A 14,729-nucleotide genomic window follows, 5' to 3' on the forward strand; every position below is an offset into this window, starting at 1 on the left:
ACATTCTTTCCCGAAGAAGCTTCTGCTAAACTAGAGATTGAACTTAGTAACCACTAGGAACTTATCTCGCAGTTTATAGTTTGAAAATAATCACAAAAAGGCAAACAGAAGTGAATTTCTTTAGTTCACAAGCCTTTTTAATAGAGCTCTCCTTAAGAACTAGCCAATTTACCCTGCAATTCAGATTCTCTATCCACACAAGTTTAAGGCTGAAAGTATTTAAAATTAAAATATTTTAAAGATGAAATATGAAGACTCCTATTAAGCCAAATAAACTGTTTCTTGTTGAAATTCAAGAGATAAATAAGCAACTAAAACCTCAGTTAATGCCCTGAGCTACCTGTATTTTCAATGGTAAGACCGCATTTTGAACGTAGCTTTAAGAATAGCTTTTCAGTGTGCAATAAACCAACACTTTTTATTCTTTAGGGTCACCATAAAACAAAACCAAAAGATACATGTCCTACAGTTCCCTGAAAATGTGGGAACTGACTATATAACGGTCCTGGATGTTAAAAAGCATTATTAAAATGCTATATACTTCCTAGTTCGTGGCCTTCTGGAAGTTAATGATTCTTCATTTATTTCAACATATAAAATCTCCCCTCTCTTGCTTTTCATAGGCTTCCGAGGCTTTATTTTTGGTTTGGCTTTTTGAAGTGTTAATAAGCAGGGAAACATGATACGGATACTGTATAAAAGAGGTATTCACTTTACATTAAAACAATTCACAGTATTTCCTCTAGTCCAGTGAAAGAGTCAAAAAGGGAAAGAGTCAATGCAGTAATTCCACTGGTACTTACATCTGTATAAGGCTGAAGCAATTACAGGAAATATCTACAATTTGAATTATCAGAATCAAACATGAAAAAATGTTTTACATTAGAACAGTCTGAAAGTAGATGTTAACTGCCCAATATAAAAATAGTAATTTCACTTTATGAGTCAAGCAACCAGTATTATAGAATCCATGAATTCACAATGAATTCTATTTCCATAATTGTGACAACATCAGATAGTGATATGCCATAGTGTTTTAAATTTTTCTACATGTTTGCCCCCTGAACATCACTCCTGGCAGTGATTTTTTTTTTTTTTTCCAGAGCAGACAATAACAGAGTTAAGTGATGTAAAATTAGTGGCACTGACTCCAAGTCAACAGAACTATATAAGTTTTCACCGTATGGAAAACTAGATGACAGCTTTTACTTTTCCACCATCCCCAAACTTTCAGGATTCATAGAGAAGCTGGTATTTTTTTTGCTTCCTTTCACACTTACCACTGCCCAGTTCAGCAAGTATTCAAGTTTAGTGAGACTGCTGAAATGGATAGAGTACGTGCTTATGTATTCACGGGTCAGGACCTGTGCACAAGTGAACAAGGCAGTTTAAGAATAATTAACAAGGTACAAGTTAAACTAAACAAACCATGTTATATTTCAACATGGCCTAATGAAGAAGGAATAGAGGGGATGAACAGCCATTCCTTCATGTCCCCACTTTCCCTACAGCATTACATTTTTTTAAACATGGCCTACTATGATTGAACCAAAGAACTATGTGCTTTTTTAGTATGCAGAAAGCATTATTTCTTCATGATAACATCAGCAAAATTAAACATAACTTTCTTCTACTAGCAAAGATCTTAAAGTCAGAACCAGTTACATTTCGACCTGTACTGGGAAAATATCTTGCTTCCATCCCTAAACATTTACAAAAACTGATAATTGCTTCTTACTGTAATAGTAAAATATATACAATTTAAATGATAAAAAGACCCAACACAAAACCCCTTCATTTCACAGGTATGAGATGAAGTTTTATAGCTACGGCACATCAGAGAATTGTCTTGGTATTGCTCACACACACAAAACCAATGGCTGCAGCAGAGATCAATTTAACAGCCCTGGTATTCAGAAGCAGCCTAACAGTCTCTTTGAGAATTTCTTTGTGATAGACACAAAGACGGATTATACGAGAGAGTGAATACTTGGTAAGTTATGGGTAGTTCTCTGCTGTTTTTCCTCCTCCATTTTAATTCATATTCATCTTGGCAAAATCTTAGGCAGACTATTAACTAATCTAAAACAACCTCACAGCTGATACAACATATAAAGCAATCAGTCAAATGAACATGTCAGTGCCATCTACTGAAGCAATAAAGAACAAGACAACCCCAGCATGCTGTGGCTTATTATCTTCACAGCTATAATGAATAGGCAAATAGTATTAACTATAAGTACAGTATTCCACAGTCACATTGTCACATTTTGCTCTGCTTTAAGCATGAAAGGTTCCTTCTGTATGTTTGAGACGCAGAGATTAAAACAAGACAAAAAAAAAAAGGAGGGTTTCAAAACATCTCTCCATCATTTTCTTTTCCTTCACTTGCCAATCAACTACTACTAGTCTTTTAAAATCCTAAGCGAGTGAAACAGAACAGCAGCTAGAAATTTTTTGTATAGTTTTTAAAGAAATGCTGTTAACTTAAAAATGAAGTAAATTACAGTACCCAATTTATCTGAAGGCAAAAAGGATTTCAGGTTTTTTATTTGTCCAACAAATAAAAACAAGACAACAGTCCCAGATGTTCAGTAGTCATCAGTGCTTATTTGTAAAGGATCTGTAAACACGTCCACATCCCAGTACAGGAGGCTGCTGCCGCTTCCTCAATTTGAAAAGAAGCCAACGATCTGACCCGGCCTTCACTTTGACTGCTGGGTCTGACCCAAGGTCTTCGCGGTTTTCTTATCAAGAAAGAATTAGAGAGAGAGATTTACGTGTCCTCCTGCTCTGCTTCAGCCCATGTTCCTGTTCTGCACATAGAAAAAAAAAATCTATACAGCTAACACTCCTTCTCCTAGATGGGCAAAATGAGATGGAGAGGCATTAACACAACTAAGCAGCACATTTTCAATCTCAGCCTTGCATATGTCCAGTCTACCTGCTCACACACACAAGTTTTGAGCCTCTATCTGCCAGTACATAAGAAAATGTCACTTGTTCACAAGCACTTTTTTTTTTCTTCCTGATGGAATTACTCTTCATTTGCATATTATGAATCCTGTTCTGGCTGAAAATCTTTTCTATAAATTACAGGCAATATCTGCTATTGTCCTCACCACAACACGTCAACATACCAGAACAAGGTAGGAGACAAGGTGCCTGATTTGCAAAATATTAGCTTGTTAATCTTCTTTAAGAATTTAAGATCAACTGAGGTCCAATTCTATAGCATCTGTTTTTTTAATAAATTATCCTACTAAGAGGTTAGAGTTCATCACATCAATTTGTCTCGAGATGACAAAAGGACAAGAATGGACAGAAAGCGGGAGAAGTGAATTTGGTTTTGATGTCACAATCCTGTGTCTCAAAAAGCTGTTCCTAAACCCATCTAATTTTATAATAAATGGCAAATCATTTTCCTTCTTCACTGACTCACTCATTTCTACAGCATCCAAAACCACAGGTCAGGTAGCCAGGCTATAAAATCAGCCTTAAAAGTTCCGAAAAAGAACACAGAAAAATTTAAAGTAGATTTTTTTTCAGTCTACCTTTAAAAAACTATACCTATTTTTATTCTCTATCATGAATATTACATTTTCTCAAAATAAAGTAATGACTGTGAGAAGGATCTTCATCCTCTCTCACATTCAGGTGTATTAACTATTCTTAGTTAAATAGATTTGCTTCTAGTCTTAGTCTGATGACAGATTAACTCATGACTGGTAGGATTATAGATTTACCTCTGAAACTAAATCACTTTTGAATCCGAGTTATAACTGTTAGTTCTTTAAAGCTTAGTTGAACAGCTTTTGGTATTTCCTTTGTATTTTTGAAAGAATGATTAAGCATCATGAAATCCAATCTAAGAGCTCTTCCTAAAAATGCCAGTACAGCTGATTTGTCTTTGTTTTGGGGAAAAAGTCCAAGTAAAATTCTGCTGGTCTTTAAAAAAAAAAAAAAAAAAAAAAGAGAACAGTATTTTAAGTCTAGAATACTTGCCCTTAAAATTATTTTTTTTTTTGAGTTTGTGTGGCTTTTAATCACATTGAAGAAAAACTTTGCTGTTTTCCTCAGAGAGAAAAAGCTATCCAGATCAACCTGCTCCTTGCTACTCAGCATGGTGCTTTTGTTCCCTTTACATCTCTAGCTGCAAAAGACACGACCAATTCTATAGAGACTGAAAGTGAAGCGCCTGCACGCAGCAACAAGCTAATGATTCTTCTCTACTGAAGACACCAAGTATACAGTTAAGCATTGCTTATTTTTAGATGAAATATAAAATATTCCATATAACGACATATAAAATTTTAGTGCCGTCAGCAAGTCATTTTTTTCTTTAGAGATCACTACACATGCCAACAAAGCAATGTGGAAGAAGCTATTAAGCAGCTATCTAAACAGAATCATTATTTCAGTTTCCTCCTTCCCTGGCATTCCCTGCAGTGACATTAGTAAGGAAAGTGAGAGGTGTCCTTCCATATACTTTTGGTTTGGGGGAGAGGGTGGAGATATTTAGCCATCACTCCCTTAGTTTAATTAGAACAGGAGCCAGCTTGGTTCAAAGAGCTGCCTTAACTCATTGCTTTTGCCTTCTACGTTTCCATGATAAGAGACTTGGGATAGCAAGCACGGAAAAAGTTTCCCCTAAAAGGCAAAAAAGACGACAACTCTGTAACTACTGAGGGTGGACACTGGATGGAAAAGCTGGAGACATCCCTCCTCCAGAAGTGTGATGCCATAATTATATGGTTTAGTTGCGCCCTGACGAGCTACAGACAACAGGTCTTCTAGGGTTCCCAGCCCACACACAGTAAACCACTGATCTATACCCCAGTCAGATGATAGGGTTTTTATTATTATTATTATTAAATAAAGGACAATTCAAGTTTTGGTTAATTCATCATTAAGAACTCCTCTGACTCATACTAAGCCAGTTGCAATTTCCAAATTGGAACATACCATTTCTCACTGTTCCTTAATGATTGAAAAAAAACCTAAAAACCCCAAAGTTGACAGTGTCCTAGCAACACATCTATAGATACACACACAAACATACAGACGTACATACACTAGAGAAACTAATGACCATATTTCAAAGAGGATTAAATGCATTTTCACCTGTTCTGAGGTCCCATTCATGATCAAACCTTAAAGCACTACATATTTCTGCTGTCTTCAGGCAGAGATGATCGCTATTCTCCTGTAATCGCTTTGCCAGGCTTTCTCCTGTAAAGCTCTCATTCTCTGCTATGGCAATATGGGATAAGGGTCTTGAAATTTTGGAAAACTGGACCCAAAGCAGCAACTTCCCCTGCTTTATACTTAAGGTGCGTGACTACTTCCTTCAACAAACATTTTCCAAAGCTTATGATTTGTCAAAAACTTGTTCAAGACAGCTTCAGCATTAAGCTTTGGTTTGTCTGTTTACATCAGCTCTCCGACCTACTCCTCCACCCAGAAAGCTCACCAACTATTGGCAAGTATGGAAAAACACAGTGAAGATAAAAGCAAACCCCAGTTAGTCACAGAAGCCAATAGCTCCTCATTTGACTAAATTAAACAAATCTGCATGCAGGGGGAGAAAAAAAGGCATTCATGCCAAACTGTATTTGCTAAAGCGCAGGGTATGAAAAAATTATTTGCTCTTATAGACCACAGCTCAATATTTATGTAGATAATGCTCAAGCTAGAAGTCAGTCACAAATCTATACAATTTTCTTAATACACACAGCACTTGTCATTCAGTTGGAATGCTTTTAACATGCAATATAACGTGAAATTCTAAACTACCTAAAACTAGTCGGTAAAGTTAGCTTCAGAACTAGTTGAGAGAACAACCCAGTCTCATCACGCCCAAAGAGTGAAAGGATTTAATATACAATACAGTTTTGCTATTTGAATAAAAGGAAAGCACATTTGTCTTGAACTTTTTGGAATGGATTCAGGGTTAGAGCTATTGATCCCTTCCAGGAGCCCATGGAACAAAGCAGTAGTAGGACAGAAACACAAGCCAGCATTGACTGCCCTTCTTAAGACACTCTTTTAGTATTTCTAACTAAAAGCTACTTGTCACTTCATCTGCATATCCACCTATACAGGCTGCAAAGATCCTTGTTCCATACCATTTTTATTTAAAGTTCAAAACCTTGAATTGTCTTCAGAGGCTTTTCATTGCATGTGTGAGAGAGAGAACGTAATTATAGGACAGTATTTCTTAATCAAATCTAAGCCGCCCACTGAAAGTGAATGGGAAAATATGGTTGCAAGGCAATGCTTCTCAATCAAATGGACGGATTTGCCTTTCAAAGTGAATAAGGGAATGTGGCTGTGGTCACCATTTCTTAATCAGCTCAGCTGATGTCCTATAGAAGGTCTCAATGGAAGAACACAGCTGTGGCCCATAACTCTTGACTTGATCTTCCATGGTTTGACTGAAAAGACTGAAAAGAACATAAATGCACTAAAGCTTTTCTCCTCTAAATTGGTTCTTTCAAAACTGTCAGTGGGTTCACCCAGAGAAAAAACTTTCTTTTTCAGCACACTTGGTTAGAGCTTGAGTGTAAAAGTTTTCATTATATATACTACAGACTGAGATTTACTATAATACATCAAACTACTATTATTTTCACTTAAAGACAGAGATTGAGCATGTTATTTATCAATTCCAATCTTCTACAGAGATTCCTATGTCTGAATATGTGTTTTTTCTTTAGTTAAAGCATCTTTTCGCATTTCAGTTAGGAAAGCTACAAAGCATCCAAAAAGCATGGTTTGGTCAGGGTTTTTTTTAAGAGTACATTTGTTACACAAGACACATTTCAAATGCACTGATACTAACTCTGAGCTATCAGATCCACATATTTCAACTTTCTGTCTGCATTTGAAAATACGGTCGAATTATACAGCCAAGGTAGCGAGACAAGAGAGCGAGCATGCGTGTGTTGCGGGGAGGAAAGAGGATAGACTAAAAAGGGCTTCTGTGTTTAAATTGCTGTATATATTTTTTCTTCCACTTTTTCACTAAAGTTCTTAAAAGGTCAGACTTCTCCGTGAATTGCATCATAATTACTTAATTAAGGAGACTTAGCTAGTGAGTCTTCTTTAAAAGACCTTTTACACTCAAGGTGTGCCCCCAACAAGTTTGCCATTTTCTCAGTTTTCATACTGATCTTTGACTGCGGTGGATAGGAGGTGTCATGGTTAATATATGCTCATTACCACCTAGTGAGCAAAAGCTGATTAACAACACTTAGCACAAAGCAGCCAAGTTTATTTTGGTGCTACCTATTCTATGCAGAGTAAAGATATTAAATCACTTGGTAACACTGTAGCAAAAAGTACAGTTTTCCTTAAAAAGCAACAGAATGCAGCATAATAGAATGCATTTTAATTTGCCTTTTGCTCTATATTGTGTGATATGAAATACTGCAAATACACAAATAACTACACACAGAGCATTTAAAACTTATTTCACTGGGACACGGGCAAATGTAAGAATCCCCAAATCTGTTTTTACCTACTTTTCCTTTACTCCCACTTTAATCTTTTCTGGTTCAGTAATGTATCGTAGCTGCTCCACAGCACTGTTGCCAGTTACATGAAGCCTGCATGCTGGGGCCACAATTCAGTGGCTTGCAAGGTACATATGACTCAGGAGACTTGCATTAGCCATCTTTGATCTAAACTGTTATAAAAACAAAAGCGAGGAGAGTTAGCATTAGCATACACAAAGATATGAACAAGCAACCAGTACATTCTCATCTATAAATTGAATTAAAAAATATATTAGTTTCTGTTAAAGAATTAGTTGAAGCTGCTTAACACTGCTCATGCGCTCCAATGCAACAATTTGTTAAGGTTTTCATACTAATGAGGATAGTCTTCCATTCACTAGGGCAGGAGAGCAGGGGGGGCTTTTTTCTATACAACACACCCACATCAACTCAACAGTTTGTTCATTGTGGTTAAGTGTTTAGGAAAGGTGAAGTGTGGATACACAGAGTGATTAACAGTAGGCTGCTGAGACCAGAACATCTCCAAAGGTTTCATTCCCCAAACGGGGGGGGGGGGAATCCCTGATGAAATATTCAGGATGAAAACCACAAAAGTCGTTAAACAAAGTGAGAAACTTTCAGTGTCTCTCATCCACTAGAGAGAATCCTTGTAAAGATGTTATGCTCAGTATTAAAGTATCAGGTAGACTATCTTTCAGAGTGTATAAGACAATACAGCTCAAATTAAGCTGTTGCTAATGAGCTAGTGTATCTTCCTCTCCCATTTGATCTTAATTACTGTACAGGCAAAGTCTTCAAACATCTTAGTATCTTTCTATTCATTTCTAAAGAACAATTTTAAAACAAAAACCTTAGTTTTGTTTTGACTCATAGTTTAGGTGAGCTTCAGAAACCCTTTTACACATCCCCAAATCAAAAAAATGCATGCAAAGGGATTCACATATATCGTACAGGAGAGAAGCTGAATTTTGTACTTCCATGCTGGCTGCCTAGCTATTCTAACCCTATCAGCTAACATCTTCTAATGCCCGAGAAAACAGCTACATTTCACTTAGAGGCCCAAGAAAAGTCCTAAGAAATTTCAGTGTAGAAATAGTTATTAATAAAAAAAAAAAGCAGCCCAATAAAAATAGAATCCTAAAAGACCCACTCAGGCATTTATACCCCCTTTGCCATTAGTGATATTTCTTGCAGCTCATTCTTAGATGCTCAAACAATAATTATTAAAAAACAATTAACAAATAAGTGCATTTTAGCCCTGAAGAAAACAAGCTGCGATGCCTGATGAGGACAGAGATGAATTCCAAACATGCAAACATCAAATGAAGGATTATCATTAGTGGGAAGGAATCCACTACAGCAAGAAACTGAACTCAAGACCTTCACATCCAGAAGCAGAAAGGCTATTTACCAAACTAAATGCAAATCTTCTTTTTTGTCAGCAGTATTCCTACGATTAACAATATAATATACAAAAGATATATGCATTGCACAGGCTGTTCCCTTTGAGTTCACCAATCCAAGTACTAATCAGACCAAGTGTTGTTTCATTTTGCAAGCCACAGCACATGAGGCTTATTCGCGATTTATCCATTCTTACAGGCCTCCAACATGTCTTGTCATCCACAACATTTTGTACATGTAATCTGAATCTCCACAATAACTGCAGTGACAGATTCATTAGTAATGATTAATCTTCAGACACAAAACAGCTAAGTAAATCTGCAATGTTACATTACTAGTTTTAACACTCTATAAACCATTGCATACATGACTATCATTGAGCCATGATCTTGTATAAATAAATTCTGTAAAACAAATAGAACTTGCACAAGACCAAGAAATACTCCAGACCTGAAATGCTGCCAATTTCAAAACATCCTTTTCACTGGAAGTCAACTAGTATTAACCCTAAGAACGATTAGGGCAAAAATAAACAAGTGTTTACAGTTTGCAGCATCATGTTTGAACGCATGCCTAGCTCAGAGACATTAAATACTGTTCACAGTTGGCATGTAATTGTCATATACTTGCACCTATGCTATTTTCAAAGCAATTAAAGAACACCACAAGCTTTTGTTGCCTTTTGTTTTTAAATCACACCAGTATGTTTGACAATTGTTAAACAACAGCAACCCCCAAATTTAGCTAGTCAGCTCAAACAGCAGCAGAAATTCAGTGAGGAACACCAGCATTGTATTTACAGCTAGCTGCATGCAGGGTGCATTTCCAACCACTGCTACAGGAGTTACACTCATTTATGCCCAGGGTGAGTTTAATCCATACCGTTCACGCACATGGAGAATTTTTATATTCATGATTCCATCCGTTCACTGATTTATCTGCTCTCATCCTCTCCGGTCCCGCTCCCAATCCTCACTGTTCCTTTCAATCCTTCTTCCTATCCCCGTTCCCACATCTCGTTTGTGCTGTTTCCTTTTCTCGAGAAGTAGCTCAGATCTCTTATCCACCGACAGTCCTCATTCCTCCTCCCTTCCCAATGCCTTATTTTTGCTTCCAATCTCACCCCTATCACACCTTTTAATCCGCGCTCCCTATTTTTTGCCTTGTTCACGTGAGAACGATTGATGCTACTTTAAGGGAAGCTCCGGCTGAAGTCAATTAGAGTTTGTCTCAGCTAAGGGGTAAGCAGTGCATATCGGATCTTTCCCTGCAAGCTCGTCAGGTTCCAGCAAGCATCTTCTCTGAAGCAGCACTATATAAAAGGACCAAATTTTGCAAAATTGCACCCAAGACAGCTCAGTGACTTCAACAGCTTGCAGGATCCTTCTCTGATTAAAACTACAAGCGAAAAGTAAAGACTCGTTTCACCTACATATTTCAAAATAACTGGGCACTTTCATTGTATCTGTCAATATTCTTCCACTAACTATATTTGGAGATTAGGAACTACTTTGATGCGCAAATCACACTTGCTTTTGCTGTGCACTATTTCATGTAACACTCTTAGCAAGTACGTTTCTTGAGATTAACAGCTTTTCTAGGATTTACTCATGTTTGTATGGGTTCATACACACGAGCAGTTATTGGGGGGGAGGGAGAGACAGGGAAGAGCATTTGCAGGAGGAGATTCAAATTGCTATCATTCCCCCTGCTTCGAATTATGTTTAAAAAGCAATTTAAAAGTCTACTTTGCTTCTCGAGGCTGATACTAATGATCAAGAGATCTAAACACAAGATATCCTTAGTCTTTTCCAACCCTGTAAATTTCTGTCTTTGGGAAGATACAGGCAATACCAGAGAAGGCATAAAAAAATATAAGGCTTCAAAAAAAAAAAAAAATCAGTTAACACTGGTGCTTCTAAACTCATTTTTCTTTCTTCCACTCTTCCTCCTCTCCAACCCATTCTGCCTTTCCAAAACGCATTCGCGTTTTCAAGCAATTTTTTTTTTTAAATCAAAGAAAATGCCTTGCTCTCCTCCACCGTACAGAGTAAAAACCGTACTAAGTTACCACAATTTGCAGAATTCACGTCAAGCCCCGCGACTCGCAGGGGTGTCACCAGGATCGCGGGCAGGATGAGACCCCCGGGAGGTCCGCTACGCCATGCCCCTCGCAACACCGTATCCCTCCCCGGTACCGCGGCTTTGCCCAAAAGCGGACACTTATTTTACCTACCCAAACCGGTAACGGGCTGCCTGGAGGGAGGCGGGGGGGCGAGGGGGGGGTGCGAGCGCGCTGCCGAAACACCCCCAAATCCGCAGAGCATCACCCCGCAACGAGCAAGCGGCAGCACCGGCGCAGCGCGGAGCCGCCGGGCCGGGGAGGGGGGGAGGGGGGGGGGTCCCGGGCCGGCTCCCCCCGCGCCGCACAAAGGGGAAGTTGCGGAGCCGGCGGCGAGCGCCGAGGGCAGCGCGGGGCTCCCGCCCGCAGACAAAGGCGGCCGCGCCGCGGCCCCCGGCCGGCCCTCGCCGAGGCCCCGAGGGGAAGGGGGGGCCTCAACACCCCCCCCCCGGGACCCACACAGGGGAGCCCCCCTGGGGGGGGGGGGAAGGACCCTCCTCAGACACCCCCCAAGGGAGCCCCCCTGGGGGGGGGGGGAAGGACCCTCCTCAGACACCCCCCAAAGGAGCCCCTCGGGAGGGGGGGGGGGGAAGGACCCTCACAACCCCCCCCTCAGAAAGGTCCCCGCCGGGAAGGGGGGGGGGGGGCAAGGACCCTTCTCAGCCCGCCTCCCCCAAAGGTGCCGCTCTGGGGGGCGAGGACCCCTCTCAGCCCCCCCCAAAGGCGCCCCGCCGCCGGGGGTGTGTGTGAAGGGGTCTTCTCCCCCCCCCCACAAGTGTGCCCTTCGGAGGGGGGGGTTCTCTCAGCCCCCCCCCCCGGCTGCCCCTTGGAGAGGAGCGGACCCCTCTCACCTCCCCTCACAGGGCTGCCCTGGGGGGGGGGGGGCGGACCCCTCTCACCGGTGTCCCGCGCGGGTGGGGGGGGGGGAGGACACGGACTCCTCTCACCCCCCCCCCCGGTGCCCCCCTCACGCCCCCCGCCAAGGCGCGGCGGCGACCCCCCCCCTCCCCTAGGGGGCGGTAGAGGGTCCGCCCACCCTAGCCCCCGCGGGAGGGGGAGGCCCCCCCCCTCCCGGGCCGCCCCCCCCCCAACGGCCCCTTTATTTACCGCCATCATCAGCACGCGCGAGCTGTCACCGAGCGCGAGACACCCCAACCGGCGCCCGCCACGCCCCCTCCCCGCCCATTGGCCGCCCGCCTCGCCCCGCCCTGCCTCGCCATTGGCTGGAGAGCACGCCACACAATGCTCGTCCCTTCCTCCCTCCCCCTCCCGCCCCGGCCGTTCTACACCCCATTCACGGGCTCTGCTTACGCGAATTCCGTAAGGCGCGAGGGTAGCGGCAACGAGCGAAACCTGCTCCCGTCCCTGACGCTAACGGCGCGGTTCGCGCACCGCCGGACGTCGTTTGCGCAGCCTACGCCGAGGAAGGAGAGGGGCTCTGGTGGAGCTTACGACCTTTGCGTAGCCGCTAGGGAGAGCTCTTCAATGGCTTACGGCTGAGTAGAGGGAGGGCAGCGTTGAGGGGCGGGGACTGCCTGGGCCCTGCCCCGGACGGTGACGTAGAGAGGCTTTGTGAATCCCAGGCTGAAGTTTGGTTGAGCCACAGGAGGGTAAATAAGGATGTTTCGGAGACAAAGAGACTCTTAAAGGGGCAGCGCGGGAGGCGGCGTGTCACCGCAGGGGCCGGGGGGGCCACGGGAGGTGACAGGGCCCCTGAGGTGACTGGGGCTGGGTGACATCCCACAGGGCCAGGAGGTGACTACGGGGGCGGGGGGAGGACACCCCACAGGGCCAGGAGGTGACAGGGCCCCCGAGGTGACTATGGGGGAGGGGGCGACACCCCACAGGGCCCAGGAGGTGACAGGGCCTCTGAGGTGACTACGGGGGGGGGAATGACACCCCACAGGGCCAGGAGGTGACAGGGCCTCTGAGGTGACTATGGGGGGGGATGACACCCCACAGGGCCCAGGAGGTGACAGGGCCTCTGAGGTGACTACAGGGGGGGGATGACACCCCACAGGGCCCAGGAGGTGACAGGGCCCCTGAGGTGACTATGGGGGGGGGGAATGACACCCCACAGGGCCCAGGAGGTGACAGTGAGCCAGCAGGGCCCCAGAAAGCAGCAATCGCACACCCGCTGCTGCCCATCACCAGGCCCTACAAAGGTCCCCACGAGCTGGCCATTGCTCAAAGGCCTCAGGACGAAACGTTGTTCCCCAGGGTGCAGGAGCCACTGTGAAGGAACAGCAACTCGTCATATCAGGGACAAAGGGACATCATCACAGAAGCCGGGAGATGAAGCCCGTTCTCCACAGGGGACAGCCACACTGTGGCTGTGACAGCGCCGGGACAACTCACCTCTCGACAGCCCGCAGGAGGTAACCGTCGAGGACCTGCCGGGGAACAAGCGGTCCTGCTCTCTGGGCTGCACCGAGTCAGGGCGACGCTGCAAGCAAGCAGTCGTGGACTGTGCAGCACCGATGACACGAACCACAGGTCAGTGGTGTCACAGTAGCCACCACTGTCCTAGGGCATGCCCCAGGCATGTCACAAGAAATCCGTGCAGCACCCGCTACACAGGCTTTTGGCTATAATAGCCCCTGCCAAAGCATGGCAACAGGAAGACACCACTTCTCCTGATGTGCTGGGATCAGGATGACAGTCCACAACAAATGAGACACGATTCCTTTGCACAGGGATAAAAAAGTGCCTCCCCCCCTCTCCCCCCAGTGCCCTCTCAGCCCCATTAAGTTTTGAGGCAGAGCACTGCAATTTGTTGCAGCAGGTATGAGCCTGCTTTCTTCCGCAAAGGCACAATGACACCCCACAGTTGTGGCCTCCTCACAAGCTGCTTTGAGGCAGCATGGTCACCCTTGTGTTACAGAGGAGCTAGAAAGCAGCCTTCCCACAAATTCCACTTCCTACTAACTTCGTTATCCTTTCTGTACACCTCCCCTTTCTGACGAATGCCTGGTCTGTTTTGAATCCCTACCTGCACAAAAATCCATACTGTCATGCACTTCTGAACTCTTCAACAGCTCCCCGCTGGATTGAGCCCTCAGTCTGTAACGGCTGCTAAGAATTAAAAACAAGGCCTTTATGTCCTTACTGCCTTTGTAAAGCTTAGCGGGGTGCAGCTGCTACCTTAGTGCTTCCTCATAAAAATGCCACAGCACGAAACAAAGCAGAACCCCACAGGATCCCCAGTGTGGTATTGAGACTAGGAATCTCTCTCTGCCACTGAAATGGTGTATGACCCTGGTAACATTACTTAACCTCTGCTTAGCTTGGGGGCGGGGGGGAAGGAAGGGGGCAGGGGGAGCTATAATACTGCAAGGGTGAGACCCACATCCCCAAGGCCCCTAATTCCCTCTAGGTCAGGCTTCAACAACACTGCCAGTGATTTTGAGAACTGCAGAAGCACGGGGGGGGAGGAAAAAAAAAAAGCTCCACATAGAGGAATACAGCTTGGCAACCTTTCCCTTTGGATTTTATATTCACAGGGAAAACACTGGGGAGCAGCAAGAAAACAACCTTCCAGACCATGCCTTGACAGGCAAAATTAGGGTGGTTTTCAATTACGCTGGCTCAATCCATTAGCGTAACACGATTGAAAGCCCCCTGAAGACTTGTTAAGATGCAGACCAGCGTGTTTGAAGCCACGTTAACCTGCCATATTGATG

General features: G+C 43.8%; 1 protein-coding gene across 5 annotated transcripts in view; it reads right to left on the bottom strand.

The window, feature by feature from the left end:
- Window positions 1–12,623, bottom strand: part of USP49 (ubiquitin specific peptidase 49) — a 37,197-nt gene extending 24,574 nt beyond the window's left edge. For 4 of the 5 annotated variants that reach the window (XM_067310821.1, XM_013942015.2, XM_013942016.2 and 1 more), the window contains exon 1: window positions 12,358–12,623. The gene's annotated coding sequence lies outside the window, so the exon portion shown is untranslated. Of the gene's footprint in view, window positions 1–7,526; window positions 7,691–12,153; window positions 12,187–12,357 lie in introns of those variants that run through there. The other variant, XM_067310820.1, reaches the window with a different exon arrangement.
- Window positions 12,624–14,729: the final 2,106 nt, after the last annotated feature.

Source organism: Apteryx mantelli, chromosome 25 (genome assembly GCF_036417845.1).
Source record: "Apteryx mantelli isolate bAptMan1 chromosome 25, bAptMan1.hap1, whole genome shotgun sequence".
Classification (NCBI taxonomy): domain Eukaryota; kingdom Metazoa; phylum Chordata; class Aves; order Apterygiformes; family Apterygidae; genus Apteryx; species Apteryx mantelli.